Raw genomic sequence first — 19896 nt, 5'->3', positions numbered from 1 at the left:
ACAGGAAAAATTACAAAAAAAAAAGACTGAAAATTTGTAAAATATGCAAAAAATACAATTTACAATTATCAATTTTTGTTTCAGAACGAAGTGTGATATTATGTGTGGGCATTGTATCATTGTAAAAGATAATTCGTCAACTTCAACCCCTACTTATGACTCACCTTTGTATTTTCTTACAGTGAATGACTATGGCTTTGATTTCAGATTATAGAAGTTAGTATAATTTTAGGAAAATACAGAATTCATTTTTACTGTGTAAAATCCAATATATCTAGCTCGAAGACTGAGGCTATGTAAGTCACGGTTATACAGTTTAATGTGGGAATCGAACAATATGCGCTCTAACTGAAATCGAATTAGGATCTTCCATGTCGAAGGCGCCTTTCTCACTTACGTAGCCATGAGGAAGCCCACGGAGAATGTAGTCAACCAGTTAATACAGTACCAGATGTTCGAATTGATAAACATTATTTTAAAAAGAAAATGAAGTTTCTTAAAGTACCTTTGTACTGATTTTTATATCCGTAAATTTTGAATCGTAATGTCGAAATTCCATGTTGTTTGGAGTAACTCAATGTTGGGCTTAGCTTTATTTATTTCCTTCACATTAGTAAAAGGGGTAATTGTGTAAGTACTATGAAACAGATACTTCATACTAAAGACAATCTTTGCAAGGCAGCATATATTGTTTGTAGGGTCATCTTTCGTGTATATATATACTTAGTTATATCTTATGACATTTACAGGGAACATAGTAAACAAACTTTATTGACATTTTCAACGTAAAAAAGTTCATGCATTTTTAATGATTTACCGCTATTATTGTGACAGAACTATTACAGTCACGATTCATTGATTTTCTTTATTGACATAACAAACCAATGCATATCTGATTTATCACATAAGTGTATTGTTTGCTTGTGGGACGTTGTTCGTAAACGAAGAGTCTAAATTTCAGATATAGCAGTGACTAATGTGGTGGTGATAAATTTTATATGATTAATTTCGTAATGGCGACATTCATTTTAAGCCTCGTATACTAGTAAACTTACAGAACGCACATATCTTGTCGCTATTTATTATTGTCTCGTCAATACATTCTGAATCAAAAGATTATAATCACCGTAGAAGTTTTGAGATGTCACAATAAAGAATTTCATCCCAGTCTTATTCTCTTTTAATTTATTATGTAATATCGTAACAGTGAATATATTACGTGCAAAGAAAATACTTATTCTAGACAGACAGGGAAGTCATATGGGAGAGGGAAATAAGGTTCACATTTTTTTTTTCTGAGAGTATGATCAAATAATTATTTCTAACCGTCAAATTAAAGTGAACAAATTGAACTGGTAGTGGCAAACAAGTATTCTTCAGATATGTATTGTAACTATACAGTTCATCATTTTTTCTGTTTAAATATAGATTTAAACATTTCAGGGTAATTGCTTTCCTTCCGTACCTACAGACTTGTACCCGGCATCATTGAGACAAGTAAACGCAGGTGTAAAAATCAATAAGGATGATACCAGTAATGAAATCGTGAGTCAGTGTCCAGTTGAAAGCTTTGCATACTTTATCTTACACGGAATCAACATATTAGAAAAACCCTTCCATTCTCTGTATTAGTTCATAATTAATTTTCAGCACCTCCTTTTTCTTCTTCTTAGCTTTTCGTGATAAGTGAAATGATCTGAGTGCATAGATTTGTGACTGCATAGATTTCGTAATATGTTGTACATTGACAAACCAGACTAGTATTACACAACAGTGTTTTGTTTACATCAGGAGTCAGAATAGCTTTTCTTTCTTTCTTGTGAGCTAGTGTGATAAACTTCACAAACACAAAATCTAATTTAGGATGTAAGCAGGTGGATTGCATAGTCGATCAAAAACCAGGACTTTTTTTCACTTCCAAGAAGAGCGTTTCTCAGAAGTAACAGACCCAAATTCCATTGAGTAGTTTGTTTAGATTTATTTTTGTTTGAGATTTGGTCGGTGGTCCTTTCCAGCCCAAACGCCTACTCTTTGGTTCCATTTTATCCCTTCTGCAACGCACATTTTACACGTGGCGTGATTTCCCCCTCCCCTTTCCACCAGAAGCAACAGAAACATCAACATTATTTTGAGGCCAAGGACGACTAACTGGGCATCCAAGGTCAGCAGCATAGCATCCCTCTTGGGCAACGGACGAAATCTCTGATGATTTTTTCTTCTTTTTTATATTGTGTTCGGAAGATGACTCAGCTGAAGCTTCCGTGTGAGAAATGGAACTTCTATCACGTAAACCCAATTGAATATTTAAAAGCAGCAGCGGTGAAGACTTTTCAAACTATTTTACGTATTCAAATATACCTTACCTTAGCTGTTTTGTTTTCCGTGCAGTAGTGCGCGGAGCTTGAGATTCTTATATTGTTTTTCTTCATACGGGAGGGGCAAAGGACAATTATTATTTATTTATAATTACAAGGAGTATTTGCGTCACTTTTAGGAGTATTCATCTTATTGTTTTGACAAAAGAAACACTGACCAAAGCTTAGGTATATATATAACATATAGGTATATACAATCTGTTAAAAGAATTTAAAATTTGTCATAATAGTACTACATATATGTCTGTATTTTCATTTATGTTTGATAGTGTCTGAAGAAGGATATGTTAAATATCCGAAACCGTTACTTATTATAATTTAAAATAGAGTGGGTTTTAAGCTTTGGTCAGTGTTTCTTTTGTTAAAATAACCAATCCAAAGCCATGGATAGTCTTGCTATTGTTTTGATTAAGGTTGGAAATTATATTTTTGGGCTTTCGGCATCTATGGCCAGGTTAGTCCTCACATATAAGGGATGACGTTCTTCGGTGATCACACTGCTCGAGGAATTGGGGAGGAAGAAAGGAATAAGAAAGTGGCCTGGGACCATTATATGAGGCAACATTCCGGCATTTGCCTAGTGCGAATGAGGAAAACTCAGGGAAGTCTCTCTCAGGATGGGTGGTCTGAAAAAACGTTTTACACTTTTTCGACCGACTGTCCGCACTGGGATTCCCTTATGATTTTGAGAAGACAAATAACATAAATCTGCTACTTAATAATAAAAAAAAAAAAAATGCATACAGTAATACATAAAAGACAGACAGTCTGTTCAAGAGCAATAAGAATTATCAGCTATATTGACAACGAACAACGTACGCTTTAGCGCCATAAAAATCCGTTTTTATCGATTTTCTCTACCCTCAGCCATGCCATTTTGCTGTCTTGTTAGTCTGCTAAGAAAAGCTTGACGAGTCTACTTCAGTGTCAGATTAAGCTGAAAAAGTGGCATGGTTATCAAACAATGACAGTTTTTAGGTTTACAAAAAGATTCATTTTCATAGATTTTGTGGAAAACTACGCATAAAGTTTACACTGACCCATATCATTTCGTTCAGGACAATGAGATTTATCTATTGGCATATGCCTCATCTTTGGACATTTTTTTTTTCTCATTAAATACTAGTAATTTTGTAGAATTTCAGCAGTGCAAACTTGATCACTATAATTCAATACAATTGCGAATCTACAAGAGAAAGGTAGGCAAGAAATAATTACATTTCCAGTTTTGTTTTTTTTTCCTTCTCTTTTGTTTTTATTCAATACTTTACATTAATGTAAGTTATCATATACTGTGGGACCTATACGCTCAAATAGAAAATTATTGATCCTTCAAGTTAATATTGAAACAATGTTTTAATTATTAATACTAATAAATTTTACAGCGATTTGTTGGACTTCAGAGATGACACTGGTAGATTGCTTGTGAAATGGCAAGGAATATTATTCCTCATATATTTTTGAAGAGATGAGCTGTTATCTAAAGTGAAGTATGTAGATAAAGGAAAATGCTGGAGCAATTCATCATACATTGGAAAAAATCAATAGAACGTCTTAAATATCGTATTACCTACATTTCAGTCACACCCGGACAAAATAACCCTAAAATACCAGAGTTGCTGAAGATAAATGAAATGAAATTTTTGAGTTTTACGTCATACGGTTATGCCGCTAGGCTAAAGGAGACTGTTATGATGTGGAATGAATGAAATGGTGGAATGAAGAAAGTGGGAGGAAACGGGAGAACTCTGAGGAAACCCACGCACACGGTGTTTGTCCACCACAAATTTCACTTGGCGGGAGCAGTGTTTGAACCCGGAACCCCGTGCACCAGAGGTGAACGCTCTACCACTGAGCCCCGTGGCCCCTAGAGTTGCTGAAAAAGTTTCTGCAAACTACTACTAACAGTAGCGCTAATGATCCGTTGTCCATCCACATCTTTGTTCCCATTAATGTTGATGCGAAGCGTAAAATGATTGAGAGAGATCGGCATGTCATATACCGTGAGATCAGGCATTCTTTAACATTGGCGTGAAAGCAATGCATACGCTTTTGCATGGTCATCTGAACGTACGGAAACTTTCAAGCCATACAACTTGACTAGAGCTCAAAAACAGGCTCGTGCCGATTTATGTAAAGAAGGTTTTTTTTTTTTTTTTTTTTTTTTTTTTTTTTTTTTTTAATCAACCAAGGTAAGTCAAATTTATTGTACTACATCGATACAGGGGATGAAGCTTGGATCTATTCATATCAACCCGAAACTAAACAGCAAATCCGTTGTTTGGGTGTTTCAAAGTGAGATGAAACCGACAAAAGTTGTTCTTGTGAGGAGTGCTGCCAAGGAAATTATTGATTGTTCCTTCCGTTATATTGGACATGTAACAGCCATACTTTTAGAAAATCTAAGTACTTTAATTGTAATTGATATGCAACAATTTGTTAGCCAGAGGTCATCAAGGAATTTCGTAAAACAAACCCACATCATTGAATAATTCTTCATCACCACAATACCAGTTCCCAATAAGAACACCGAACTTGATTTTTTCTGCTTTGTTCTGTAAAAATCTTAAATTAATGACTCATTGTCAGATTTGATGAGGCCCTAAGCTACCGAAGGTAATGGGACCCTTTACCTATCCTTTGTCAGACAAATTGCCTGCACTGCAGTGTGCAGTTGCATGTTACTTGTTGCCATGCAATTAGTGCATGAAGAACGTAGGCAGCTTATATGAAGAAACGAGCAAACTAGTGACATTTTTGGGGGCAGGTTAGCAGGAGGGACCCCATTACTTACATCATAGGAGCCTACACAATACAAAATACCGTTGATGTATTTAAGTTTTATAACTTCTTTTTTATCCTTTAGTTTGAAAATGTACTTTTTCCTGTATATTTTTTGGGGCTCCAAGAAAGTGGAATCCTAAGCTATAGCTTGTTTTGCTTATACGTAAATCCAGCACTACTCATTGTCCTTAGTGAACTAATTTAACACCTAATGACCTGTGTTTATTCCTGTGTTTATTCAGAAGAATAAGAGTTGTAGTGAGCGAATTTTGTTGCCTGAAGCAGCTGTTGATACATCCTGAATATCGGTTTCTGAAGCACATCTTCAAACTGGTGTGAAAGGTAAACGAATAGTCTTATACAAACAATCAAAAATACTTTAAACATCGAAAGGTATATTCTTCCGAATTTATAATAGCGGAATACCAGCGCCACTATAGTAGTAGTTTGCAGACTCTCTTTCAGCAGCCCTTATATATTCAGAAAAATATAACAATTTAAAGGATAGAGGCTACAATTGACTTTTAAAAATACGGGAATTTTCAAATGTGAAATTTTTATGTGTATTCTTTTAATAGTAAAAATGTACAAAAGTAAACCGATAGTTTTAAAGAAGAATAATCTGGTTAAAAGTTGCCGTTTTCTCCGTTTCTAAACGTTCTGACAGTGAGAGTATTTAGCTTCTCGTCCTCCAGCCGAATACTATTCAACCAGCTGGGTAGATCTTTAAAAAACGAATGTACGCAAACTCAAGAGAGAGTTCTTTTAAATGTTCTTCATTTGGTGTAAGCTGAAATGCCCATTCTTTGCATAGGAAGAATTAGTTTATCCCTCCCCCCTTAGAAGATGCATTTGATTCAAACTGTAATGATAAAAACTCAGGTCAGCGCAAGTGCAAATTACGTTCAAAAATTCATTTAAACGGTTCAACCCTTTCTTCAGTTCTCCGTTTTAAGAATAGAAAATAGGCATTTAAGATGACATAAAAAATTTCTCCCTCCCGCCCCCTCTAGAAACGGAATTTTGTAAAAGGGTAAAGCACATGCCCACTTATTTTTAGTAATGAGTTTATATCCCGATATTCATCTGTCTAACGTGAGGAACTCCTGAGCTATACTCTATATTTTGAATTCACCTTCCCTATTAGGATATTTATTTTAATGAAAGTGACACGATAAAAACCCGACTGGAGCCAAGAGCTAACTACGTTCCGAAATTAATTTTAAATGATTAAGTCGTCCTTCCGTCATGGTGAAATAGATTACGTCGAAGTCATTTTATATCTTGAATGCCTTCTTTTATCCCATAGAAGCGGAATTTTCGAAAGCGCCGGGACACGTTCAATTATTTTAAATGAAAAGTGTATATAGTGAGTTTCATCTTCGTAAGTTGAGGAATTCTGGAGATGCTGTATTTTTGGGGGATAAAATTTTAATACCCCTCTTCCCTTAAGTGAATGAGTCGGTGGTGAACCTTGGAAACTCATAAAAATATTCAGTATTACATCAGGTACGGGGAAGAGAGATGCATTCCTGTAAGTATGAAATTTCGGATGCGATGGTTCTAAGTAGTATGTCAGATGAAGTACCAACGTCTTTATAACAAGAAAATTCTTTTGTGCACATTAGGGAAAATTAATGTAACTCTTAAGAATTATCATAATTAACGATTTTTGTGGAGTATCCATACTTTCAATGTACCCTCTCTTCCTATTTTACTGCCTCTTAATCTAAAGTTCTTCTTTTTTTTCTTTGTAAAATAATGGGGGGCGAAGAAACAGACCCTATAATTGAGTTACAGTTGTAGAATTTTATTTGAGTTTTACTCCCTGATTTGAAATTCTTCATATATCATTAAATCCTCTTCAGGATCGCACTTGTAGACCAGCATTTTCTTTTTCTTTCGAATAATAATGGATGGTCGCATTAAAGGGTTTCACAAGTGTAAAGACAAGAGCATCATCCGTTCGTAATATAAACGATAACTAAACGTGATGAAAAAAAAAAAAAAAATCAATGAAAAGTTTCTTCTTTCATTATAATTTTGAAAGTCTGATTTGATCAGTAGTAATTTTCGTTTGGGTTGAAAATATTCACATTTAACCATGTAGAAAAAAAAATGTTTCCAACTACAGGTACATGACTTATGTCGAAAACAGCATAATTATCTGTAATATTTTCAAGGCTGTCATATTCACTAGTACAAGAACCATCATCTTGTTCGACAACTAGTCCCTTTTTTACGACGAATAATATTAGTCATCAGCAGATTTTTTTTTTTTTTTTTATAGTGGATGTGAAAATGAAGAATCTTCTATCCTGCTTCCTCTGAGATGTAATTTTTACGATTTTTTTTTTTTTTTGAATGAAACTTGTTATTACTTCATAGTAGTGGGAGAGAAGAGGGGAGGGAAGAAGTCCGTATTTTATGTTTATGGTGAGAGTCTTGATACTTGCCGCATGAATTCTTACATCATGATGGAAGTGTTCCCATATGACCTGCTTAGAGGTCAGAGACCTTCTTGTGCATAGGTGCTTGACCCAAAAAAAATGTGCAACAAGTACTGTGAAAGAAAATATCTTGGCATTATTTACAGTAACTTTCGTATTGATACCGACTTTGTTGCTTACATAAACTTAGGTCTATTTGTTTTCGACCATAGTGCCAGGAAAATATCTGCTTCTCTATGAATTTCAATGTTCTTGTTTTTAAATAACGATGTTAGAGCAAAATTGAATCGTTCACTCTCTAAATTAATATGATAAGAGCCTTTGGCCATCCCTTCTAGCTATAATTGCAATACTGTATGCAGAAAATTTGTAAGCTTATGACGCAATGTGTGTCAAGTGGAATAAGACTGGTGCTTATATTTGGAGGGGGCTGCGGTGGCTCAGTGGTAGATCGTTCACCTCAGGTGCGTGAGGTCCTTGGTACGATCCCAGCTCGCGCTAAGTAGACTTTGTGATGGACAAATACCGTGTGCGTGGGTTTTCTCGGGATTCTCCCGCTTCCTCACACTTTCTTCATTCCGCCATTTTATTCATTTCTCATAATCACCGCCTGCTTTAGTCTAGCGGCATAACTGTGGGACGTAAAACTGAAAGATTTCATTTCATTTTTCCTGTGTATGTTTATATACATAACGGGGGCGCGGTGGCTCAGTGGTAGAGCGTTCACCTCCGGTGCTTGGGGTCCCTGGTTCGATCCCAGCTCGCGCCGTGTGGACTTTGTGGTGGACAAACACCGTGCTCGTGGGTTTTCTCGGGGTTCTCCCGTTTCCTCCCACTTTCTTCATTCCACCATTTCACTCATTTCTCATTATCACCGTCTCCTTTAGCCTAACCGGCATAACCGTGGGACGTTAAACTTAAAGATTTCATTTCATTTTTTATATACATAACATAAGCATGCAAATTTGTTTACCATTCACTTGGTTGATACATTAATCTGAATAATTAGAAGTAATGCAACTCGAAGGAAACATTCCATGAATTATTGTTCCCAGGAAAAATGTGCCAAAGTTTGAAGCGTATCAGATGTTATATCTTCGTTAATCCTCATAGTTATGCATTGGAAAAGCGTGCATTTAAAACTATGATTTGTGGTCACATCTTCCTTAAACCAAACTTTATTTCAAAGTCACTTCAAATAAATTGGCTAGTTAAAACACATCTTTGATTACATTTTAATAAATACCGTTAAGAATTAATGTAATCACTCATGCATACGTAAGTTACTGGATAAGAGAGTGTTTTCTAAGGCAAGTCATTTTTAGGTATACTGTAAAATTGACAGTGATAGAAAAGGCAAGAGAAAGAAATGGCACATGGAAATATGCCAAGGATTAATACGACAGCGGAAATATATGTAAGGATATAAGGATACAGAATGGGAAAGAAGAGACTTACATCTTATGCGAATGCAATTATGAATAAGGCTAGAATTTTCCGCTTATTAAATTCGATGTTCTTCAGCAGATTGTCCTAGTTTACGAGGTTCTCCCCTAAAATATAGAGTAAGCAATAATAAAGAAGAAGAAATAATAAGTATGTGTTGTTCTGTAAAAATATTTATCGCTACAATTCACGACCATTATTATTAAATTTTATGTGCTCCTTCGTGGCTCAGAGTGACTAATACGTGTACAGCTTTCTGTGCGTATGGTCGCTGAATCGATTCGCGGTGAGAGTACGTGTTTAGATATATAATGTTTGTAATACAGATTTAAATTCCTAATATGTTAAACGTTATAAGATCCAATAATAAGATTATTAACATTTTATTACAAAATTTTGGTTATTGTGTAATATTATTACAAAATGCGGAATTAATAATTAATTAACTTTGTAATATGACGCTGTCAATTATATGCCAAGACTCAAAATGTGAGTGACTTCAGTATCGTACATGGTTTGCATCTTGACCTCCCTAGCGTGAGTTTCCGACTAAGGCGTTCTTCTGTCGCACGCACAGAATCAATTTCTATATTGTTAGTAATTAGAGTTGCCAGATTTTGTAAACGTAAAACCGGGACACCAATCTCAGGCTACATATAATGTCAGGATTCCTACTCATTTGGTCAGAATCAATTAATTACTGTCTTTTCCAGGTTAATACTCAAAATTTTCCAGTTTATTCTATACATAGTTACCACAAATGAAGCCCCACAAGGAATGTACAAAGAATGTGGAGTAGAGCTGCCTGGCGTCCCTTATTCCGAATTCCAATTTGTTGTGTTTAACAGATCCTAAATATTGCGCCAATTACAACACACTGTCCCATTTATGATTAAAGAGATACCCTTTTCTTTGTTGCGTCATCTCCTGAGTCAAAAACACTACCCTAAAAGAAATACGAATTTAGCATTTAGCAAGAAAAAATACATTTGAAGTATAAAATTTACTAATACTTAAAGCCAGTCACCGAGAAAAATACGTTCTATTCTATTGAAAGTGATATTCACGAAATTATTGCCATAAGATATGCCCCCGCTTGAATATTTTTTAAAATATATCTTTTCTTTTCCTCTGAAAGCTAAACAACCCATAGGACAAAAGAATGAATGTGATTTTCAAACTCCTTGTTGTTTGTTTAGTAAAATTAATTGGCTACACAAATCTTCCGAAAACCTTCCGTTTTTAGGTGAGACATACTAGTTCTTGTAGGTTGAATTTTTTCAATCTGCAGGAGGAAAACCGGGACAAACAAGCGTTCCGAAAGCCTTTATAGGGACAGTTATTTCTTTCATTGAAAACCGGGACGTCTGGCAACGCTAGTGAGTAATAAGTCGGAAGAACTTAACTATTCTTCTTTCGCGCATAGTATAAGGGAGCAAACAGTGATGAAAAATAAGGATTGACAAAGGTGATAAAGAATATCTTTTAATATAACAAATGCAATCAAACTTATGTGTATGGCAAACCAGTATACCTATATTATAATGAGGATCCCACGTTAAATTGCAGGTTTACGTCTCATGTAGCGTCAATGCTTAAGAGGCGCACTAACTCGAAAAACAAGCAACTATAGCTATCATAATTGTATAACTAATTAATTATTTTATAGTGTTCTCTTAAACTTTTGGTAATAGCTCATAAGAATTTACTTAAAGATTTCTAAAATTTGATGTAAACGAGAAACACATTAAATACGTACGTCCCTAACGTAACGTTTTGTAAAAATACCAATAATGCAGTGGAAACTCCCATAACGGATACCTTCATAATACGAACAGATTTTTCTACTCCGGCAAAAACATGTATTATTACGTGACAAGAGCAATATTCAAAACCGGGTTTTATAAACACTGATTACTGGTTTGTAGAAAAACCAAATTTCGGTTTGCTCAAGAGCCGAAAAACTTGTTTTTGAAAGATTTCAAAATCCAGTTTCGGTTTTCCTGAAAACTGAAAAACTGTTTTCTGTGTCCACTAAACAGAACCTTTCCTTTGCCGTACGAGTAGTATTCTTTCTTCTCCAATGTTTTAGTATTCTCTATAATGGAGAGGAATTATTTTCAGTGCATACGTATTTAGCACAGAAAATACCTTTTGTAATTTGTAAATAAATCTGACAGCAGAAAATCCGTTCCGTAACTATCCTGGTTGTTGAGTTCTGTTTAAATTTTCAGGATTCAATAATATTGTTGTATGTTCTTATTGCATTCTTTTACTTTTAATCCGTATGCTAATCAAGGGATTTTTACTTGGGGGGGGGGGAAGATGATATATGAGAAGAAAATGTAGAATTTAAAGTATACGCCCATATAAACACATTTCCCATACATAGCTCGTTCCCCAGTAATTCGAATACTGAGTATAATATTTCAATATTAGCCTTTATTTACATTTATAACTTACATTTGTTATGTACTGCTACTGCATACAATTTCTGCATAAGTTTGAATAATATAAATTTGTGTATCCTCTCTGTAACGGGCCTCTCTTATTTGCAGAGTGCCCCGTGTGTATGGTTAGCCTATGCATCAGTGATGCGGGAGACCTGGGTTTGATTCCTGGTGGAAGCTAATGTGGTTCGTATCCCACGTTAAGCTATAGGTCTATATCTTACATAGTTTCGGAGCTAGAAGGAACAATACTAATCATATCCCATCAATATCCCTTATTCAGAGAATTCACTGCATATATCACATTCCACGTTAAATATAGCCTTTTTGTGGTCCAATTCTCTTGGAAGTGTCAAACTTGTATGATACGTTTTGGATTCGTTTGTTTAATATTACAGTGTTGATGTTCAAGTAATAATTTCTCTATATAAGAAAATCACAATAATTGTTTTCTCTTCTGTTGCAGATCCCTGTATGAGCTCATTGGCCATACTCTGAGCATCTAGACCAAGAAGGAAAAAGGGTGGCGTTTCCCACCCCATGCTAACATTACGACTTGTATCCACTCACTTCTTGAAGCAACCATAGACAGTGTCAACATGTGCCGTGACCGGGACATGAATCCTTTTCAATAGGCGACCAGAACTGTTTCTATCTCGTGTTAGAGTCCGTTTACAAAAAAACACATCTAGAAGCTACAGTTAAAACAACCATTCGTTCGTGTTTATTAAAAAATAATAATAAAGAAGCAACCAGTGTTGTGTGTCGTATATCCATCAACAAATTAATATAATACTTCGTAACTATCATCATTGTCGTCGTCATTAAGCAGTTATTGTTGTCATCATACTCATCCAAGTTTCACTGGAACTATACCACCGCACCGGCGACCTGTGGTGCGTTACAGGGGACTTTATTGTAAGTACTAGTTACTGTTTCCTTATTCAATATGATGTTTATTTTTGTTGTATACATCTACTGATACATAAAAGGTTGCTTAATATGAGGTCACATTAGAAGTTTTATCTATGTAAATTTTAATCATTATAAATATTATGCCATTTTAAAATTTTCTTCCACGAATTGAATTGTTCTTTACATTATGGTCTGCTAACTCATTTGTTTTGCATAAGGAATTTTCCGTTTTAATACAGTCTACAGTTTGTAGTATTTCTCCTGTTTATCCTCTTCTAGAATTAGAATACAGTTTCTTCTCAAACAGTGCACTTACCCATTTCTATTCCTCTTTATAATTATCGTCAGTGTTCTCTTCTTCCTACTTGCCTCTAACATTTCGTTATTGAGTTTTCCTTGCAGCTACCTAATTATCCTCGTTCTTCTTTAAGTTCACTCTCCTCTTATAGTTTCTTTTTAAAGTAATCACTAAGGTTCTTGTTTTTCCTGTACATCATAGTACGCCATAGTAGAAGCATTTGATAAATAAATATTTTTAAATTCTTTACTCAATTATCCCCAAGTATATCTCCCTCTTAGTTTTATTTTTCGTTCATAGCTCAGATTTTCAGTAATGTTAACATCCTACATTATTTATTTTATGTTCTTGTAGTGTGTAAATCAAAATTTCACATTATGGAGCACATGCGACAATTAAAAAAAAAAAAAAAAAAAAAAAAAAACAATTTGCTCAGCATCTCTAGTGTGCAACTTTTCAACTTGGAGTTGAATTCGGCTGGCTGCCCTTGTTTGCATCCAATCAGAAGCAAGACGAATAATCTTAAATCTCAATGTAAACAAACACACGCCAGTTTCGTCAAAATCGAAAATTTCTATTAACATTCTCGTGCAAAAGATATATATTGTGTGTTCAGTGGTAGAAGCACGCTTCAGTTTAAAAAGAAAAAAATTAAATAAAAATAAATAAATAAAAAATAAATTACTTAATGCGGAAAATAATAACATTTTTGTAGAAAAAGAAAACTTTATCTCGCTTCACTAAAAGTATTTTCTTTCTTCTTCTTCTTTTTATTATTATTATTATTATTATTATTATTATTATTATTATTTACAGTTTTTACTCAACATTAGGGTCATTTTCGATCTAGACTCCACAGCAAGTGTATTATCTGCAAAGCGAAAATAAAAAGAAATGTATAAACGAAAAAAAAAAAAAAAAGAGAGAGAGAGAGTCCAAAGGTTTCCATAATGTTATTGAGCAAAATCATTATTTTTTTCATTGCAAAACTAGTTATTGTGTTTAGCAGTATTTTAAAAGTTAAAAACAGCATGTCTACTGCGACCTCCTATTAAGTAATCAAAATTATCACTTTTAATAAGTTTTGTTGTAATGTTTACTTTAGAGGTTTTTCAGTATAATTGCACTGGAAAATATCTTACTTGTTACAGTGAAAAAATGCGTTACGGTGTTGTAGTCGAAAGTAAGTTATAAAATTCAACATTGTAAAATCTTCAGCCAAATTGCCTATGATCATTAAAATAATAATAATAATAATGAAATTTTTGCGTGGTCAGGCATCTTTTACAATATTTGATATCCTGTTGATGCATTTGTGTGTATGTGTTATTATTGAGACAACGTTGTGATTGATAGGTTTCAAAGTAAGAAATGTGGAGATCAGTAAGCCTAATTGTGGGAACGGAAGTTTCTATAAAGACCAACCACCTGAGTTTGTTGTTACCACAGTAAACCCAATTGTTCTTATATTAATTTCTAAGCAATATCTTCTCAGTTACAGATTTTATTGGTGTATAACAATAATAATAATAATACACTAGTAGATTTGTAAATTCAACGTTTTTTTTTCGTGAATTCACGTGAATAAAAAGTGTGCGTGTAAAACTTATTTATCCGAACATCCTCAAAGTACCCGGACAACGGTTAGGATTTCCCATACCGTCACTAGCCACCCTAGATTTTTCTCTCACGTAGGCTTTACGAGGTGCTACCTAAAATATTCGAGAATGTCATCGTAAAAATCAGAAAAATATACTTATGTCCTAATGTCCTCCGTCACCATCAATGTAGTTCCCTTCGACATATATGCAAAGATCCCAGCGTTGTTCCCACTTCTGGAAGCACTCCTTGAACTCTGCAGGGGAAGGGTGTTCAGGACCGTTACGATTCCACTTAAATGCCTTCAGTAGAGTCAAAACGTCGCCCTTTGAACGCGAGTTTCATCTTCGGGAACGAGTAGAAGTCGCACGGGGCTAGGTAAGGAGAGTAGGGTGGGACCGTTGCCATGTTGTTTCTGGCCAGGAATTCCCTCACAACGAGCGAGGTGTGCGCGAGCGCGTTGTCATGGTGCAGCAGCCGGTTTTTCGTTTGCTACAGCTCTGGCCGTTGTCGCTGAACATTTTCCCTCAGTCTCTTCAAAAGATCGTAGTAAAACTTCCCATTGACATTCTGAGCAGATGGAACAACTCAGCATTGACTTCATGTTGCTGCGAACTTGTCGAGATTTTTTGGCCTTGGAGAGGATGGCGTCTTCCATGGTAATGATTTCTGCTTCGTTTCCGGATCGTAACCATAGACAAACATTCATCACCTGTAATGACGCTGATAAAAAGTTTGGACACTCTCGAACTCTTTGTTGTAGCTCAGTGGACGTCTGAATCCTAAGGTTTTTTTGGTCGATGCTGAGAAGGTGAGGAACAAACTTCGTTGCAAGTCTCATGTTCAGTTTATTGGATAGAATTCCTTAACATGTACCACACAACAGTCGTAGTCTGTTACAAACATCGTGAATTGTCTTCCTTACGCCTAATCACATCACGCACCTTCCTGATCACATTTTCGGTATTGTGCATGTTGATGGTCGACCAGAATGTTTGTCATATTCCACATCTTCGCGGCCTTCTTTTAAACTTGAACCATTCACGTGTTTTTGCTTGACTCAGTGCACTGTCATCAAATGCCTGTTTCAGCATGTGATGAGTTTTGGCTGCAGTTTTCTTCAACTTGACACAGAACTTGATACAAATCCGTTGCTCCTTAACGTCAGCCATTTGACAAATCGCAGAAGCATTGAAACAATCCTGACACATAACTACAACTCACAACTGAATGCACCAAAGATGATGCAACTTTGTGGTACAGCAGCTAATACATGTACCTCGAGACGCTTAGCGGCGGGATGTCGTACTGCTACTGGTTTGCTCGGTAAAAAAAAAAAAAAAAAAAAGTCGGAAATTTTGAGTATCACCTCGTATTTGTCGTTACGTGTAAGGTTCTTCTTGATAAGTTTGAATTGTAATATTGTTGAGATGATTTCTTACATTCTTCAGGTAAAAAATAATACAGGGAATAATTATTCAATATTTGAATAAAGAAATTTTATTCGCGTAATTTAAGAATTCTTACAGGAATAAGATTGTGCTGTAGTCGAATGGAGATGTGAAATTGTTCAGTGTAGGAATGTTCACATGCAACGGAGTTAAATGAGCTTTAAGTTGGAGCCATTGCTGCTAAATGAGCACTCACTTCTGGAATACAACTTCATGAGTTCGATAACTACTTTATAGCAGCTTATTACTAGTTATATAAGAATTGTTTGTTAACATTTATAATCTTAAGCTGAGTTTTGAATTTATTTGGGAAGGATTTGCAACGCTGGCGTTGTGTTCTTGCCCTAGCTGAAAATACTTTTCATAGTTGGCAAGTGATATTAAGATTCTTACCATTTCGTAACATTAATTAAGACGTCATCGCAACATTCATGTCGTCGCAACAAGACATATATTAAATAGGGACTAGTCTTATTGGGCCCACGGAACTTTAGTATGATTATAAATTCTGTTTCATAAGTTTAATATTATTATTATTATTATTATTATTATTATTTTTTTTTTACAAATCAACTATGCTATTATCGTGTAACGAATTGAATTTACATTTATATATTAAGCACAGTTGTTTTCTTATGTACTATTTAGTATTGAATTAAATATGGGGAAATATCCCGTTTCTAAATCTCATCAGAGAAAAATATAATGGAAAATCCCTCGTACGAAAAAATAATTGGACCAAACCCGAGATCAAGTTGAGGAGAAACGAACAGTGGAAGTTGCGTTTAAGGAAATTTCACTTCGTTTCTGTTACTGACAGGTTTAGATTAATGCAAGTTACATAGAACTTCCACAGAAGTTACCAGAGCGTTAATTGGAGAAATTGCATTAATTTATCTTTAAAACATTTAACACTTTGCTTACCCAATTTAAACCTCCCACTAAGGGCGAGGATATTATATTCATTCATGAGTTGACGATCTCTGCGCGTATTAGTTTGCTTAAAATGCTACAACTTCAGTATTCGTAAATATATATTAATGAAACAAAAAATAAATAGTAAAAGACACTTGGAGGAGAATGTGGAACTGCAACAAATATAGCAACTCCTGTTCAGTCCTGTTGGAAGACCAGTGAAAATTTTTGGTATGACACATTCGTATCCGTATGGATACTGTATCCGTAATCGGTATCCTTCGCTAGAACGAGGCTGTTAACTAAACACATTTTTCGAGAGTTTAGGGAAATAATAGCGGATATATAACATAATCCACTGTTAAGGGATACAATAGGGGAAAAGGTAATGCTCACATTGCATATATAAAGCATCCTATATCATAGAAACATGAACTGTTTTCCATTATTCAAGGTTAGAAAGTTATCCATTTTCTCGTTGAACAGATTCGAATTAATACAGGTTATTTGAAATTATACTCGTATATGAAAATTCACGGCCATAAATTCTTTTTATTAAAGAATTTAGAGGTTTCCGCTGAAAAGAAGATCTGTTACATATGGGTTTAACTACTCTCAGAACTTTTCCTTTCAAATTGACAAATAACACCAGAGGAATTATAAATGTGCATCTTATTTCATACAACTGGACAAATTTTCATAGATGTAATTTGTAAATTATCCTAAGCTATCATTTAAAATTTATGCCATTCTGTAGTGTTACCTTTTCTTCAGAAATTTATCTGTAAGATGCATGTCACTTTATTAGAAACCTCACACATTCTTCTTTCTTATTTGGTCAGCAGAAGTTTTAGTAACTTCAATTCGACGTGCCAAATTAGTGGGCAGGTTCAGGGATCGATCAGTAGACATTGAAATCTATATATAAAACTAGGCTTATATAAAAGAGCAATTGGACTCTCCGCAGAGGTAGTTAATTACTTTGAATTCCTTGGAAACTTTTACGTCTTTCATGTGAAGGAATTTTGATTGGACAGGTGTACTTGTACTCAGTTCTCTATACTATATTGTGGTAGGATACGACGTAAAAGAAACACAAAACATCAATGTTCGTGTAAAGACAAAACATAAGACAAGTGAGTTTCGTTTCAAAGTGTGAAACCACAGGGGACTCCAAACTATGGGAATTCAGTACTCAAACTTGTAGTAGTAGGCTACATCTATAACTATTGGTTGCAATATATTAAGATCGGAGGTACAACTGTTCCTCGGACGCTAAATCATTATCAGAAAGCCATTACTCGTTATACCTTACTGTTGTTTGTTCTATGGCAATAAAGTTGAAACCAGAAATAGTTAATTTGAACCATTTCCGGTTTAAATATGTGGTTAAATAAGATGATAGAACTTATTCTTGGGAAGCTGAATCGATTGCAAGAAAACTGAAACGCGATAACTCTCACCATTTTTGCTCTACATGAATCAATATTGAAACCGGAAGTAGAATAAATTACAACCATTTCCGGTTTCGTAGAGTGTTGCGGATCGTGATTATGTTTTCGTGATATCCTGATTCGATTGCAGAAAACTGCTTGTACCATTACTATTTTTGTTTTATTGCGATAAATGTTAAAACCAAAAATGGTTAATTTGAACTTTTTCTGGTTTGGAAAGAGGGTTAATGGAGAAGACGGAATCTATTCTTGGGAATCTGAATCAATTGAAAAGGGGAAAAAGAAAACGCAGCTCAATATCTCTTACCTGTGGTTGCTCAGTGGTAGAGCATTCACCTCTGGTGCATGAGGTCCTTGGTTCGATCCCAGCTCGCACCAAGTGAATTTTGTGGTGGACAAACGCTGTGTGCGTGGGCTTCCTTGGGGTTCTCCCGTTTCCTCTCACTTTCTTCATTCCACCATTTCCTTCATTTCTCATCATCACTGTCTCCTTAAGCCTAGCCGGCATAACCGTGGGATGAAAAACTTAAAAGATTTCATTTTCAATGTCTCTTACCGTTTTTGTTCTACGCAACTCAATATAGAAACCGGAAGTAGTAGTAAATTTCAACCACTTCCGGTTTTCGTAGAAAGTTTGAGAATAGACAAGGCATCTTACCTTGACACTGAATCGTTTGCAAAAAGCCGCTTCTTGCAATGTTACCGTTTTCCTTCTGTGGCGATAAACGTTAAACGCGGAAATGACTAATTTGAACCACTTCCGGTTTGAATAGAGAGGTTACAAAGGAGATTAAATCTATCCTTGATAAGCTAAGTCGATTGCAACGGACGGACGGACAAAACCGTTCTATAAGACAGTGGATACTTATGCGTGGTATAGTTGGGAAGTCTAAAAACTGTACTTACTCTTGTGTTGCTTGTCGTTCATATTAGATTTCAATATATATATATACTAGAACTCCATGTAAAACAAGGTGGCGTGCTACCACTTCTACTCCAAACATACTGTTTTTAAACCGTACTGAATAATAATAATAATAATAATAATAATAATATACTAATAATAATAATCTCAGGTGGGTGTGTATAGTGAGATAACGTCAAAAAGTTGATTTTAAGGTAAATTAAATTTAAAGTTTGCTCTTAGCATACCCACTAAATCAGAAATTACTTGGAGATACACAATCGAGTTCCTTAGCAACCAGTGTCGATATGAAATACCGCTTGATACACAGTGGTGCGACAGAATATTGGATAAGCATATTTTCTTATCTTAATTAATTTATTGTTGCACAAAAATAATTAAAAATATAACTTCCAGACTTTCGCGCTGTACATTATATATTTCATTGAATGAGTCGCAACTGCATTTCCACGTTCATCAGCTTTTCAACTGTTTGTTGGCTGGGAAATGGTAAGAAAACTAACGGAGACAAAATTTGATGCATTATACGGGCATATTCATGTGGATGATAACAGTTCAAGCAATACGAAACAGATAAACAACCAGCTTTTCGGTTATGTGACAAGTATAAGAGCTAGGAAATTAATACTTCTGGGTTTTTAATCACCTTTTGGGATGAGAGAGAAACAATAGCTGTTGGAATTACTTACTCTAGAGTCTCAGAAAAAGATTGTTGTATTTAGAAATGTGGTACGTCCGATTTAAAACCAGCCATGAGGTAAAGACATGTGAGATAAATGAACGTACATTGTATTCTGCAGATACTTGAGCCACAGCAAATAGTGAAAACGATGC

General features: G+C 35.0%; 1 protein-coding gene across 6 annotated transcripts in view; it reads left to right on the top strand.

Moving 5' to 3' along the window:
• LOC145662890 (protein FAM13A) overlaps positions 1–19896 on the top strand; it is a 288108-nt gene that overhangs the window by 132025 nt on the left and 136187 nt on the right. For all 6 annotated transcript variants that reach the window (XM_081728860.1, XM_081728862.1, XM_081728866.1 and 3 more), the window contains one exon: positions 11972–12423. The gene's annotated coding sequence lies outside the window, so the exon portion shown is untranslated. The remainder of the gene's footprint in view (positions 1–11971; positions 12424–19896) is intronic.

This window comes from Thermobia domestica, chromosome 10 (assembly GCF_964235325.1).
Source record: "Thermobia domestica chromosome 10, izTheDome1.hap1.1, whole genome shotgun sequence".
NCBI classification, from domain to species: domain Eukaryota; kingdom Metazoa; phylum Arthropoda; class Insecta; order Zygentoma; family Lepismatidae; genus Thermobia; species Thermobia domestica.
Note: the sequence above shows the minus strand (reverse complement) of the source record. Positions and strands in the feature narration are given on the sequence as shown.